This window comes from Cygnus olor, chromosome 26, assembly GCF_009769625.2.
Source record: "Cygnus olor isolate bCygOlo1 chromosome 26, bCygOlo1.pri.v2, whole genome shotgun sequence".
In the NCBI taxonomy this organism is placed as follows: domain Eukaryota; kingdom Metazoa; phylum Chordata; class Aves; order Anseriformes; family Anatidae; genus Cygnus; species Cygnus olor.
The window spans coordinates 1,026,719-1,041,757 of NC_049194.1; the positions used below are offsets into that span (position 1 = coordinate 1,026,719).

General features: G+C 55.7%; 1 protein-coding gene across 2 annotated transcripts in view; it reads left to right on the plus strand.

Annotated features, from left to right (window-relative positions):
* The first annotated feature begins 747 nt into the window (after window positions 1-747).
* The window catches only part of GNG7 (G protein subunit gamma 7), a 68,370-nt gene continuing 54,078 nt past the window's right edge, over window positions 748-15,039 (plus strand). Inside the window, exons 1-2 of one of the 2 annotated variants that reach the window (XM_040537769.1) lie at window positions 748-868; window positions 13,525-13,602. The gene's annotated coding sequence lies outside the window, so the exon portion shown is untranslated. Of the gene's footprint in view, window positions 869-4,744; window positions 4,900-13,523; window positions 13,603-15,039 lie in introns of those variants that run through there. The other variant, XM_040537770.1, reaches the window with a different exon arrangement.

Below are 15,039 nucleotides of genomic sequence, written 5' to 3' on the forward strand. Positions count from 1 at the left end.
GCCCACCGGGCACGGGGGGGGCACGGGGGGGGGGGGGGGGGCACGGGCATGTGCTGAGCATCCCCCCCCCCCCCCCCCCGCCAATGTGCCCCCCCCCCCCAGGGGCTCAGAGTGGCCGTGGGGGCAGCGGGCAGGGCAGTGCCGGGATTTGGGGGGTGGCACTGGGGTTTGGGGGAGGGGGTGGTGGCACTGGGATGGGGGGGCAGTATTGGGATTTGGGGGGGTCAGGACTGGGAATTTAGGGGGGGGCACTGGGATTTTTGGGGGTGGCACCGGGATGGGGGGGCAGTATTGGGATTTTGGGGGGGGTCAGGACTGGGAATTTAGGGGGGGGCACTGGGATTTTTGGGGGTGGCACCGGGATGGTGGGGCAGTATTGGGATTTGGGGGAGCAGTACTAGGATTTGGGGGGATGACACTGGGATTTTAGGGGGGCACTGGGATTTTGGGGGGGCAGCACTGGGACCCCGGCGCCCCCCTCATTAATATTAACGCTCACATTTACATAGCCCCGCCCCCCTCCGCCCCGCCCCGCGCTCCCATTGGCCGCCCGCCCCGCCGCTCCCCAACCCCCCCGCCCCCTCCCTCCCTCCCCCTCCCTTCCCCGCGCCGCCGCCTCACCCTAACCTGCTGGCCGCTCCTCGCCCCGCCTCCTCCTCCCCGCGCGCCCCGCTCCGAGCTCTCCCATTGGCTGGCGTCGCTGCCAGTCAGCGGCGGGGCGTGGCCGGGCGCCCCCCGCCCTGCCCGCGCCCGGCGGGGCCGCCCAGCAAGCTGCGTTGCGCGGCAGCGGCTGCTGGCTCCGGCGGCGGCGGCGGCGCCTCCCCCCCCCCCCCCGGTGCCCCCCCGGTGCGCGGCCCCCCCGGGACCGGTGAGGAGCCGTGGGGGGGGCAAACCGGCCGGAGGGGGGCGGGGGGGGGCCGGTGCAGGCCGCGGCCTGGCGGAACCCCCGGCCCGAGGGCCCGGTGGACGGACGGGGGGGGGGGGTCGTGGGGAGGGAGGGGGGAGGAACGGGGGGGGTTGGGGAGGGCGGGGGGGACCGGGCAGGTGGGGGGGGGTGGGGAGGGGGCTAAGGGGTTTTGGGGTGGGCTAATGGGGAGGTTGGGGGGCTTGGGGGGTCGGGGGGGGTCTTGGGGGCTTGAGGGGGGCGCTGGGGGGGTTGGGGTTGAGGGTTGGGGGAGGTCTGGGGGGGTGGGGGGGGGCCCTGGGGGTGCTGGAGGTTGAGGGAGGGGGGAGGGGTTAAGGGGAGGGGGTCTGGGGTGGGGGGGGTCACGGGGGGTGTCAGTGGGGGGGGCGTAGGGGTGCTTTTGGGGAGGGGGGGCTCTGCTGGGGTCCCAGGGTCTTTGGGAAGGGGCAGGGGGGGGACTGGGAGGGGGGTGCGTGGGGTGCTTGGAACCCACCGGGGTTTGGGACCCAGTGGGGGGGGGGGGTGGCTGGCAGGGGACGGCCCCAGAGCCCCCCCTCGGGGGCTTGGGGGGTGGGCTTGGGGGGGGGGGGCGATGCCCTCTGGTGGGGTCACATCTGTGTGAGTTGGGGGCGCCTTGGTACGGGGGGCTGAGGGGGGTCGGGGTGGAAAGCAAGGGGGGGTCCCATGGCAGGGGGGGTCCTATGGCAGGGGGGTCCTGTGGTATGGGGGGGTCTGGTGGGGGTCAGTGCTTGGGGTGTGTTGTGGTGCGAGGCCCCCAAAGGGGGGGTGGCCGCACTCCTGGTGCTGCAGACAAAGGCAGAAGCCCCTCTGCCCCCCTCTCCCCCCCCCCCTCATTATTACTAATCAGGACAAACGAGCCGCAGATGCCCCGTAGGAGGCCCAGGAGCGGGGTCTGGACCCGTTGGGCACCCGAGGCCCGCCCTTGGGTCCCCTACAGCCCCCCCCGGCAGCGGGGCCGCGGGGGGACACGGGGTGCCCCCACCGGGGTGCCCCCAAATGTGGCCCCGGCCCCCACCTGCGGCCGTGAGCACAAAGAAACGCAGGGCGCTGCGGCCGCTCGGAGCCGCTCCTCGCCCTCTGCTTGTAAATGAGGGGAAAACTTGTGGGTTTTAGGGTGCTGGATCGCATTTAATGTGTTTTTTTTGGGGGAAAACTGGCAGCCTTCGGGGTTGTTTGTGGCTGCGGCCTCCTCGCGAAGCTGACCTGGCCGCTGCGGCCATCGCTACCGGCGGGCGAGCCGACCTGCGGTACGCCGCAGAAGTCGGTAACTTGATCTTTAGTCGGAGCCCGTGAGTAAACTTGAGGCCTTTTAGGTAATTGCCGGGTTTCCCTAACGAGCTGCTCTCGTACGAAGCGTATAGCACCGGGGGAAGGCCTTCGTCCCGCGGGGTCTCGCCCGCTGCTGGCCTTGTGCTGCGCGGGACGTCCAAGTCTGGGCTCCAGGTCAGCACATGGCCCTAAAACAAGCCCACGGGGGCCCTCGGCCCCGTCTGTCCTGCTCTGGTATCCAGCCAGCCTAGGGGAAAGCACAACCAAAAATCTGTGTCGATGTGTTGAAATAGGGCTTGTCGTCCGAGGGCTTGGTTTCCTTCTGCCGCCCGTAGCTGCGGGACGAAGGGGAATCGCCCTTCGGTGCGGCCGGGGGATTGCTGGGGGATTTAGCGACCGGCACAGGAGGCGCGTTGACACGGAGCCGCCCGTTTTCCTCCTGCCTTAGCACCGAACCGGCATTGCTTAAGGTAATTAGCGCTCCGTGACACGGGGAGCTGCCTCGGGGAGGCGTCATCCCCGGCGGGCACGGGGAGAGCAGCGCGCCTCGGCTCAGCCGGGCACGGAGAGAGCGGGACCGGGGCCGGTGACTCAGGACTCGGAGGTTTGTTCCCCGCTCTCGCACTTCCCCCCGCGGCCGGCCCAGCTTGTGCCTTCCTGCCTCGCTTCCTTATCTGCCCGCTGGAGATAACCGCGCTGCCCCGGAGCGCGTTCGCCTGCCGAGGCTCGGCGGGGAGGCGGGCGCCCTCCTCCTGCACCCGCGGTGCCGCCGCCGCTCCTTGCGCTCGGCCGGCCGCCAACCGCCCCGCGAGTTGCCGTTAAACCCTGTTTGGTGGAGCGCTGGAAATCGCTGCTCAGTCGCTCGCTGGGAGCAGGGGGGAAGTTTTCTTTGGCGCCTTCGGGAGGAGGTGGCGAAGGGCAGGGCTCGAGCTGTTGTTTCCAAAGCGCCTTCTTGCCCCTTCAGCGACGGAGCTCGGATCCGAAGGAGGGTTTGGTTCGGTTGCCCTGCACTCGTGGGCTCCGGACAGCTCAGAAATCACAGGGGTTTTGGTGCCGCTCATCGGGAGGCTGCGGGGGGGCAGCGAGGCTGGCCAGAGGGACGGCAGCCTCGCTGCGTCGGTGCTCGGGAACGGGGCAGGGTGACCCCAAGTCGGTGGTTGTGTAAAGAGCAGGGAGGTGGGCTGTAGTCGTCTGGGGGTTCTGGCGTGGGGAGGGCAGAGCGAGAGAAAAGGGGGTGGTAAGATGCTGGCGCGGGGTTGGCGGCGTGGTTTGAAGTCGGGTGCTGAGCTCCCAAGGTAAAGCTGTTGGGCAGGGCTGCCCGTCGCGGTCCTGCCCTCCGGCTGCGACGGCTCCAGCGCTGCTTTCCCCACCTTTACGAGGAGTCGGAGGGATGGGGATGCGGAGGTAACCGAGCTCTGGAGGGGAGAGCTCCTCTAATGCTGCTCAAATACCATTCGCGTTATTTAATGCGTTCAGTGACGGAGCAGGAGTCGTGCAGCAGGGAAGGGAGTGCAGGAGGATGGAGCGAGGCGCAGCACGCCTCGGACTTCTCGGGGCAGCACGCGTGGCGGTTAGCTGCCCGCAGGGCAGAGGAGCTGATGGGACGTGTTCCCGTTCCCCATTACAGGTTTCCTAGCTCGGCGTGCAGAGTGCCAGGAGAAACAAAAATGGGAAGGGAGCAAAACTAGGGGACAATGTAAATACAATTCCCTCCTGTGGCGTGGCTTGACCGCTGTTACAATCAGGACAAACCAGCAAAACTGCAGAGACTTAAAAAAAAAATCAGTGTTTTATGTTTGCCTGCTCGGTTTGCATTTAGAAATAAATGGCTGGAACTTACAGACGAGGGGCTGGAGGGGCTGGACCTTGCTTTTGGCTGCCTGCTGGAAGCACCAGGCTGCGGTGGCCTCGTGTAAGCAGCTCGTTCCGGGTGGCTCTGCCCCATCCCTCGGTGCTAGCTCTGGCCGTGCAGATTTTGCTGCTGCCATCTACGCGTCCCCTATCATCATCTGCTCGTCCTGCTAAAAGGCCCTTTATTGAAACGCCAGAACAAGCGGGGCATTGTGCAACACACCCGTGTTTTCGTTTTGAACGCTCCTTGTGAAAGTGAAAGCTGTGCCTGCTGGCTCGGGGTGCTGCCTCCCTCCCGGCAAGCCCCGCTGCTCTACGAAATACCCGAAAAGCCCCGGGCGAATTGGAGCCGAGGCTGGGCACGACGACAGATTTGTGTGGAAGGGCTGAATATGGCGAGCCGCCGGTTAGTTCTCGATACTGGCGGTGGTCAGCGCACGTGGTGGAAGCAGATCTCCGGTTTAATCCCTGTTTTAGGGGTGTAGGAGCTGGACTTTGGCAGGAAATGAGCTGTGAATTCGGGTGATTCTTCAAACTCAGACGTGTCAGAAATCTCTGGTAGTTTTGGATTACGTTTTCTTAAGTGGGTGGGTAGGGATTGGCTGCGACCTCACAAAAAAAAAAAGAGGAGGAAATTCAGGCACGCTGTTAGGCTGAGACACAAAACAGGAAATTTAGTTAAGGATTATGCTTTTTCATAATTTATTGCATGTTTTTCCTCGTTCCTGTTAACAGACTAGAAAAAAGTTGTACCGTACCCTAGCCTGCGTAATCAGAAAGCACTTCTGAATTTGCAGCTAGAGACTTTCCTTGTTGGTGGACCTCTGAGAAGCTGCAAAAGCTGAGAACGCTCGGTAACTCCTGCTTTGTTTTACTCTCATTCTATAGAAAGGGGGAGGAAAGCTGGGGAAAGGACTGCGTAAGAGCAATTTTAAAAACATCCCGCTCCAAAGGCGAGCGAGCGAGGAAAAAAACTGGCCCTGGCCTGTGGCCAGTGCTCGCGGTGGGCTCTGTGCTGGTGGGAGGACGGAGGGAGGATGGAGGGAGGGAGAGAGGGGTGGAAGGAGGATGGACAGAGGGATGGGTGTATGGACGTTCCTCTCCTGTCCTCCAGCAGCCTCCCCTCCTTGCCACGCTCGGGGAGCCGCCGGCACGCGGGGCCGACGTGCTGCTGCTGCGCTCCAGAAGCTCCCTTCGCCTTGCCCCCTTCAGAAGAACGAAATCTATTTTTAAACGTATAGAATAGCTGGGTGTTTGCTTTTGCGAGCCCTGAAGGCTTTTTGTCCATTTCTGCCTCGTCTGCTCTCATGGCGAGACCTTGTGCTGTTTTTCTGGCGTGTTTTAACCCTTTTCTGCTTGCCCTCAGATTTTGCTGCTGCGGCTCTGAAACTACGGCAGGGCTGCTCGGTAGATGTGCTACAGAAACTGCTTTTAGGAGATTATTCCTGCTGTAGTCATGGTTATTCTCATTTCCTCCAGTCTAAGGGTAACTTCTTTGTTTGCTGGCAGAGGATCAGTGTTTATGCTCAAATCATGACGTATCGCAGCTTCTCTGCTCAGTTACTCGCGATGAACTATGGTACAATTCCCAAACACCAGCGTCGTGAATTTAATCTTACTGTGCGACTTCTCTACGAGAAGAGGAGCACAGGCTTGTTGGAGAGCCTCTTTTCCCTTTTTTTTTTAAAGAAAAGTCCTTAGTTAAGGCCAAGAAATGCGATCGTTTTGCTTGTAGTTTTGGAGTTATGTCCAAAACTGTAATCATAGAAGTGGCTCCAGAGCCTCAAAACAAAAGTGGTGCTGGTCATCAGGTGGGATAGAAAATGAGCTTTTGTAAAGCACCTGCTGAAGCTCACAGGTGGACCTGGAACTGAGCATATTTTCTGCTTAAGGACTAGAACTGTGGCTTAGAAATGGGGAAAGAAGAGAATTATTCTCTAATTTTGGAGGCATTGGTTTGAAAAGCAGGGAAGGATTAGAAGAAAATAACCGGTGTCCAGCAGCTGAGCGCAGGTAGAGTCCTGTTACGACCGAGACTGGAGTTTGGAGGGGAAACCACAAGACTGGGAATCTGTGCTGATGGTCTTTAAACCCTGCTTTTATGTGGCTGAGGGATTCCCAGCTGGTTTTGTTGGCTTTTGTTGGTTTCTTGGGTGTTTGCTGGTAAAGAAGGAGCGCAGCAGTGTACGAGCTGAGAGGACACTGCACAGCTCACCGGGTGTTCTTGCTGCTGCCTTGGCTAGGTGAGGGTGGCTGCAGGTAGGGTGGAATTCGTTGCTGGTCTGTGCCACGATTTAAGGTAAGGAAAAGTTGATTTTGGTACAGATGGGAATGAAGACTGGTTAGTATTGTCACTGGAAGACCTCTCTCAGAGGAATGTAAAAGTACTCGGAAGGAAACAACCGTCTCATCGTGTCTTTCTCGCCCATTTGTAGCCCCGTGTGTCAGACCCGTGCTCTGCTGGCTCCGGCCGGTGGTGCTGAGCTTCGGGCAGGGCTGTGCTTAGGAGCCTGCTGCGAATTTCCTTCTGGGAAGAGCAACGAGAGCAGTTTTCTGCCGATTTATGCTGCTGAGGTGCGATGCCAAATTCATTTGTCAACGCTCGAATACACGTCTTTACGGTCCCTTGTAGAAACTAGTTGAGGTTGGAGAATTTGCTTTAAGGACGGATCTATTGGCGCATGTGATAAATAGCAGATAGGCTTCGTAAAGGCATCCACAGAACTGCGCGCAGCATTATGCGAGGACGCTGGGGTGAAAAAAGGATTTCACATTTGTTAGCGTGGATAGAGCAGGAGCTGTTGCGAGTGACAGCAGCGGCTCTGTGCTCGCAGCATACCAATGCCGATGGAACTGGTTGGTTGCCAGACATTAGTCATGGGGCACACCTACTTTGGGAGAGTAGCCCGTGGGTTTAGAGAAGTAATTATTTTCTAACAGCCCTGTGGGGCACGAACAATTCAGCTTCTGGAGGACAAGGAAGGGCTTGCTCCAGAATATTAGTTAAAAAATTGTGTGCATACGAGCTGCAGCTGGTGGCTACTTGACTAGAATGTAATTTGTCCGGGCATTGTTCCTTACAGGCAGCGCTCAAGACACGAGCTTCTGGAGGCTGAAACAATGACTGACCCGGTGCAGCTTTTGTGGCTAATTGCGGAGCCGGTGCTGCTCGCTCAGGGAGGGAGCTGAGCTGATTTTGGGTGCGGAGCTGGGCCGGTCCTTGGGCTCGCAGCAGCCCACGGTACGGACCTGGGGGGTGAACAACCAAGATCAGTGCTGCTGGCTGAACTGGGGTGCTCACACGGGTCAGCATCAGGCTCGGAAAAGTCAGCGCTTCTGACGGGTGGCAGAGCTCTTCTCCCTCTGCTTACTAATTAGGTGGTTAACGTTCTTCGCCTTATTATCCCACCCTCAGCTTTCCTTTCTAGGGATCTGGGTTGACACTTTGTAGAGGCTCCTAAGGAGCAATTAGCTCTCACGTTTCTGAAGCCTTCAAGGAGAAGCTGCTCTTTTGGTGCATGTTTGTGAAAAATGTTTGTGGTGTCCGTGCGTGGAAAAAATACGTGCTAGATGTGGTATTTTCTTTTTCTAGTGTGTTAATCCGCTCAGTGTTGCATCATGTTTTTCTGTCTTCTTCATTCACGGATGCTTCTGGGGACAGGTCCAGCACAGGCTGGCTGCGGCGGTGCCTTCTGAAGGACTCCGTTATCAGTCTGCTGCCGGAAGGCAAGGCCCTTGTCAGGACGGAGGGGACAGAGCAAGCTTTCCTGCTCGCTGCCGAAGGACCTTGGGGACGGCGCAGGTTGGGGTGCTCAACCCGTTCCAGCGGGCTGCGGGGCTGCGGCTCGTTTCGTGGTGATGGTCTCGGCAGCGCCGGGGCTTGCTTCCCAAAGCCCGTTCGTGCAGGTAGAGCCTGGCTTTGCTGGAGAGGGTTCTTCACCTCTCTTGCGAAAGTTCTTAAAACCCCATGATTTCTTTTAAAAATGTGAAAAATCTCGTGTTAGGGAAACATTCTCGCCTTTGGAATAATACCGTTCGGCAGCGCTGGAACGACACGGTGCTCAAAATAGCAGCGGCTGCCATAGGCCAGGATGGAGCGGAGTCGAGCGAGTTGTGTTGTCAGTCATGGGAGCACAAATCCAATTCCACCTGCGGATGAGCATTCCCGAAATAGCAGAGGGTTGTCAACCAACAGAGGAGATGTATTGTGCGCATCTCTTTTGTGCGCTCCGTTACTGCGCTCCCTTCGTACTGCATTAAGGAGAAAAAATTAAAAGTTGCTGTGGTTTAGCTGCAGCTCGAGAGAGTAACCACTTCCTACTCTCTTCAGTAAATAACAGCTGGGAAAGCATGTTTGGATAGTCGGGTATCTGCTGTTATTTGGTAGGTGAAACACGATCTGTCTGCAGGCGAAGCTCTGCTTGTGCTTACCGCTGCGATCTAAAAGCCGGCTGCTCCCGAATTGCTGCTCCCGAGTTTGGGGAGGGAAAGGGAAGCTGTGCCAGCGCTGGAGAGATGCGAGTGTCTCCAGGGTGGTCAGGAAAGAGGGGCAGGAAATCTCAGCCGGGGTTTGACAAAGCTGCTGATGGTGTAGGGAATTTGTCGAGGGCTCCCGGTGCACAGAGGGGCTGCTGGGGCTGGTGGCTCAAAGGTTCAGCGCCGTGCGGGTCCTGCCAGGCACCCACGAGGCGTTTTGGGGCCAAAGTCCACGTGTGCAGGCGTCTCGAGAAGCCGAGGGGTCTCCGGCACAGGAGCTGAGCTCCTGAGGACTTGCTCGAGCTGCTGGCCTCGTGCACTTAACCCTTGCTCCTTGATTTAATCGTGTCATTCTTGAGGCTGTTGTTGGCTGCATAAGTGAAGCCTTCCCCCTGCACTCTCTCCATGTGAGTGCCGCTGTGATACGTGGTAAATACGGGTTCAAATTCCTGCGGGACTGATCGTACCCTGCTAACCCCATGCCCCACGGGCCAGATTTGGGGCTGCCGGGCAGAGCCATGCGGCCCCCTTCTTTTGAGCAGTTACCCAAAGGCTGCTGGAATTTTTTAAGTGCATACGAGGTAAAAGTTAATCAAATATAGTGCTTTTTTTAATTACTGTGAAAGGGAGCCTAACCTGTGTGTTGGCTCCGTTTCAATCTTGCTGGCTGCTTGCTTGCAGTGCGTGGTACGGCAATGTAAATTCCTGTTCCTTCAAACCAAGAAACGAGGGCACAACCTGCAGTTGATAAAAAACAGGATGTAACTGTGGGGTGGGAACGAGGGTGGTCTCGGACACTGCCACATAGTCCTGTAACAACATTTGAGAGACTTTTGCCCACGCCACCTTTACTTCTTTATTTTTTGCTGATACCTCAGCTTGCTTGCAGGTTGTGCCTGAACAGGAGTGTTTCCTCTTCCGAGTACTGGTAGCACTGAGTAAATTGCAGAGTTCCTATAACTTGGTGTTTTACGTTTTCACGTGGTAGGCACTTGGTCCTGTGGCCTATAGGCCAAGCTTCAGTGAGAATATTGAAAGAAAAAGCCATTTTCACTACCACTGTTTAATTTTGTCTAGGAAAACCGGAGGATAATGCAAGCTGACAGTGCTCTTGCTCTCGATTCTTGCACCTCTCTTCCAGCGCGGCGGTGTGTACTGTAGCATCCTAATTTAAGCTTTTTCTGGAGCTTCTTGCTGGAGGAGAAGGTTAAGGAGCAGGTGAACCTGTTGCATGATCTAATGCTTGTCCCTGCCACCTGCGTGCGTCTCTGTTCGACCGGAGGAAATGAGCATTGTAAAGAATCCAGGGAGCCGAACACTCGCTGGCAGACTTGTCTACAAGTACTCTTCTCAAGGTTTCACGAGCTCTGTAAATGAGCTGGAGAGGGATGGACTCGTAAGTGAGAGCTCATAAATTTGTGACCTCTCTCACCTGCACACCGAGAGCTGGCAAGTCCCTGTCCGTGAATGCAAATTTGCTGATTTCTTTGCCTGAATCATAAATCCATGATTTATGGACAAGTCAGCTCTAATCCATTTGTATAAATATCAGTTTGCTTTCTTGGCTGTGCGACACTGGAGCAGCTCTTGCTAGGAGTGGGCTTTTGGTACCATTTGAAGCTTTTTCAGCTTTCTACCGATAGTGGCTGCTGCTTTGATCTTACGAGTTTTGTGTGCTGATTGCAGCTTCGTTAGCTGGTCTGGGTGAAGACGACTGAGCTGTTGTACGGAGGTGCTAAAAGCGGAGTTGAAATTCAGTTGACCTTGTAAGGACCCTGCGTACGTGTTGGTTTTGGCTTTGCATCACGTCTGCGGGTGGAGTGCTGCTGTTCCCGATGGCACAAAGAGCACCGCTCGCGTTAGGGCAGTGCTCTGGGGCAGCACGTTTCAGTTCCTTCCCGAGTCTCTGATTATGGGTTTTCAGGAGCAGTAACACGATTATAATGAGGCAGTTGATATTTTCAGCACCAAGTTAGTAGGGAAACGAGCTATTGCTTTTTGAGAGCTTTTGCTAAAAGAAACTACCAAAGGGCAAAGTATTATTCAGATACCCCTTTCTAAATATGCTTTAAAGAAGCCTGTTTCTGCGTGGAGCTCTCAAGCACGGCATAGCTGCGTGTTATCTGAATATTTCGCTATAAATATAGAGCGAGGAGATTAAGAACGAATGGTGAACGGCTCCGTTAAAACCAGCGAGCATTTTGTTTTGTGGTGCCATGTCATAATCCCAAGTCCTTTTTCTTGGGATTTCAGCGCGAAGCTCCTGGAACGTGTGTGGTAGAAGCACCCTCGTTTCGCCTGCTGCTGCAGAGCAGCTGGGCAGGGAGGGTGCTGCTATGCTTATTTTAACTGGTTTTTTTTTGGGAGAGGGTGAAATGATAAACATACGAGGAAAGGTTTAGCGAGGGCGATGCAGGTGGCGCTTCTGGTGTGGTTTCTTCATGCTCATCCCTGGAGTCCACACACCTCTGGTAGGGAAGAAGAAGGCTCTGCATCCCCTTGAGACGCAGTGGCCCAGCTCCGGGTTATTTCCTGCCTCACCTCGTCAGCATCCCTGCGCTCAGGGGGCACCCAGGGGTGCTTGAGGAGGGGTGGGGGGCTCTGCTCCCGGTGCTCCTCTGTGTTCTGACCTGGGCTGATAGGACAGGGCCGAACGCCTCCCTTTGCAGGTGATGGCACATCGCCGGCCAGTCCCATGGGTGTCCTCGTGCTGCAGACCCCCTGGGAGGCCGAGAGACCTCGACATTCCTCCTGTCCTCGTGCAGCACCTGACAGTGGGGTCGGAGCCACGTCGGCCACACCGTTTGATGCTCGGAGGCTGTAGGTAGGAGGCCAGCGTGGATCAGACGCATGCGCCGCGTCTGCGCCTGGTGTATACCATAGCCACGTGCCGGTGCCCCCCATTTCCCCGTGCCTCCTTCAGGCCAGGCTCTTGGGGACTCCTGGTGCTGTAGGGGCTGGGGTTCGTGCCGGTGAGCGGCCGGGCTGGTGGACATCAGCCCCTTTCTGACTCAGCCCCTGCGGCGTGTGGGCTCGTGATGCCACCGCCACCCCTCGCCATGTAATGGCAGCAGCAGCTTGAAATGCCCGAACGCACGAGCACGCCTGGTCCTGCTGCTGCTGCTCGTGGTGCTTGGAGGAGGGAGGCTGGAAGAACAAAGAGATGACTACTTCTAATTCTAATTTATATTGTTTCCTGTGAAGCTGTCCCCTCTGCAGGGGAAACACGGTAGGGCCATAACAGGAACAAGCAAACATCCCGCGCTTCCTGGTGACTGTAATGACTCTGCTGACTTGAAATGCATCATTGCTTTGGTCTATCACTGGCTGACTTTTATCTGGGCTGTTTTTTTGCTGTTAATGATTAGACGTTAAACAATTCCCTCTAGAAACGAGCTACGCAGCTACCTGCCCTCGCAGAGGACAGGCCGGCACGCCTGCTGCTTTGATCACACCTTAAAGGAAGCCTAAGCCTGTGGCTGCCTAAAATAATAACGCTAATGTTCCCTGCTCCCTTTGTGCTTCCTCTGTTGTGTGTTGGAGGGTATTGTATGGAGGGGCCTTGTCGGGGGCCAAGCCCTGAGGGGTCTTGCTGGGCCTCGGGCGCTGTGGTGGCAGCTGGGGCCTCGGGCCCAGGAGGGGAAATGGCGGTGGTGTGCAAAGTCAGGGACGAATCCTGCTCAACGCCTGTGGAGACAGGGTTTTTTATCAGAGGTATTCTCGAGTGTATGAATTAAACACAGTGAAGGTTCCTGGGCAAAGGAGAATCGCAGCCCTAACTGGGCCCTGCTCCCCCACCTCAGTTCTGTTTTTTATGTTTGTTGCGTATCCGGTTGTCTGAAAAATAAATAAAAATAAAGTAGTGTTGGGGCCTAAAACGTGGTGGCCCAGGTCTGAGGGTGGCGTTAGGGCTGGCTGTAGCCGCTGGGGACACAGGGGAGAAGGTCGGGCTCGCTGCTTGTGTCGGGCCACTGTCGCACGCGCCCTGCTGGGCGCTGCCGATGGGGCCAGGGCTCCTCGGGGCCGCTTGGAAACCCGTCCCCATGGCCCCCCGGCTTTCCTTCTGGCTCTCGTGTGAGATGGGTCCAAATTCCGCATTTTCTTCTGCAGATTTCATCATCTGCCGCTTGACAGAGGAATATAATGCAGCAATTTTCCTAACCTAAATAGTGATTCTGAATGACTGTATTTCCAACTCCCCTCTAACTTGTACTTAATTTAAGTGTGTGGGCTTTTTAATTTGATCATTGTGAGGAGGAACAAAAAATGAAATGCTGCAGATATGCCTTCCCCTTCCCTTTCTTTAGTTAAATATATCTTTGTCATTCTCTTTCTTTTTGACTTCCCTGAGTTGCTCATGCTATTTTTCTCTGGTTTCTTTTGTTGTAGCTCCTGTATTGCAGCCTTACATCTTTAGAAATATATAATGCATGTATGTGACTGCTTCCTTGCCTTCACAGCATCTCCGCTGTCAGCGTATGACAAATAACATGTGATTGATGGCTGACTAAGCATTCGGAATATTTCTCCGCTCTTTGTGTGCCCGGTGATATTTTTTTTCTGTTGCGCAGGGAGGCAGGAGCGCCTGGCATCCCTTGTGATCGTGGGGCCATCTTCAGACTCCAGCCTGAACTGCACTGAGTGCAGGCAGGTGCTCTGCCTCCAGTCGGCCTTAAAGCCGGCTGACCTGCATAGCTGCTGGCTTGCTAACCCGTGAATCCATGTGACATTTCCCTCATTCTTATTAGGTGACCCGAAATAGTTCTGTGAGAGCCGGGTCCGGCCTGGTTTCACACAGGGAGAACGTACTGCCTGTGTCTGTGAGCGTGAGAAGGGTCTTCGTAGCTGAATGGCTGTGATGTCTGCTGTCTTTAAAAAAAAAATAAATAAATAAAGATGTGAGGTGCTTCAGCCGGTTGGATCAAAGCCTGATGTTCGCAGAGTAGCAAGCATTCCCTGCAGTAACGTTTTAATTGCTAAAAACTCTGTTTCCTTTCTTTTAGGAGAACCGGCCATTTCTCAAGCCAGAGAGCTCATCTGCCTTTGTTCTGAAGGCGGCAGGGTGAACGCTCCCTAACCAGGTATGTTTATGCAGAAGCACACCAAAAAGCTTTCCAAACCATTCCTCCTGCCTCACAGTTAACTCCTCAGGTCTCTGTATCCTTGATTCCCCAAACTACAGATATCTTACAAGGTGAGCAGCACAAACTGCTAGCAGCATGCTCAGAGTCACCTGGAGGTGGTTTGACCAAGGTCTTGGCACTGCTCGGGTAACGACTCACAAACAGGTGGCATTTGCAATTTTGTCTTCTGTTCCTTGAAAGGCTGTAACTTGAGGGTCGGTCACGCAGCAGCCTCAGGAAGGGCTGCTCCGCTCCTGCCCTGTGCATCGAGATCTGCCGCTTACAATCCTGTCACTGCCGCGAGCACCTCTGTACACCCTGCTTTTGGGCTGAAAAGGTGCTTTTTCAGGGCTGGACGCAGGGCAGTAATTGAACTGCCTTTTCTGTCTAGAGCACTAAGTGCTAGATCTCCGTGTACCCTGCATCAGCTGGTCCCTTAGTCATGCGAGGGGTGAGTGGTTAAATAATTGTCTTTGAAGGCTGTGTTCCTCTGAGGGCTGCTCGATAAATTATGACGAAACTTCAGGCACCTTAGGTAGCGGTAACAACTGCAGCTTTCTGATGGCAGGACAGCTAGGCTGCTGCTCCCAGTGGTACACTGGGGCCCCTGAGCGCTGCAAGGGTGGCTGCTTTGAGCAGTAGCCTCTGGTTTTAGCTCCGGCTTTCAGGTGGAGACTGCTCCTGTTTCACTGCTGGGGAGTTGAAACATAGAAGTCCATGCCTGTGAGGGTATTTAGCTGCTCAGAGTCCCTTTGATTTCAGTAGGATGTCAAGTGTCTAAAATTACCCCAAGGTCACAAAGAAACGCAATTTCCTGAGGTAGCTGTTGTCTCTAAGTTGGATTTTTTTTTTTAGTGCATTACCTTATTTGATGATTGTTAACATGGCGTCACCATGCTTTTTAGCTGTTACATTATACTCCAGGGAAGGCACAATTGTGCCACACACTGTCTGCCTTTCATTCCAGGTGAGAAGATTAAAGTTCTGATAGGGTGGTACCTTCAAGGTTATCAGTTAAAACTGGCCTACCTTAACCGCAGCTCTTCCAATAGACATTCCTCTCCTTTCTTCAAAGCAATACATCAGGCAGCGTTGCTTGTTGTCCCTGACTTGCCTCTCGGGCAGAAATTTAGTTTTTGAGGGATGCCAGCAGCGCTTTGGTCTTCAGCATCCTTCCACAGGGCTGGTTTTGGAGCCTGGGTTCTGAGTGGGATCTCCAAGAGAGGGCAGTGTGTCCCTGGCAGCTAGACCGCGCTGCAGCTCCAGGCGTGAGCTGCTCGTGATCAGAGAAGCAGCGTCAGTCTCCAGAAAGCTGAGAGAGCCTAAGTCCTTAAATCAATTTGGAATGAGTAATTGACTGGCACGCTCATTAGCAAATGTATTAGGAGCTGTGTT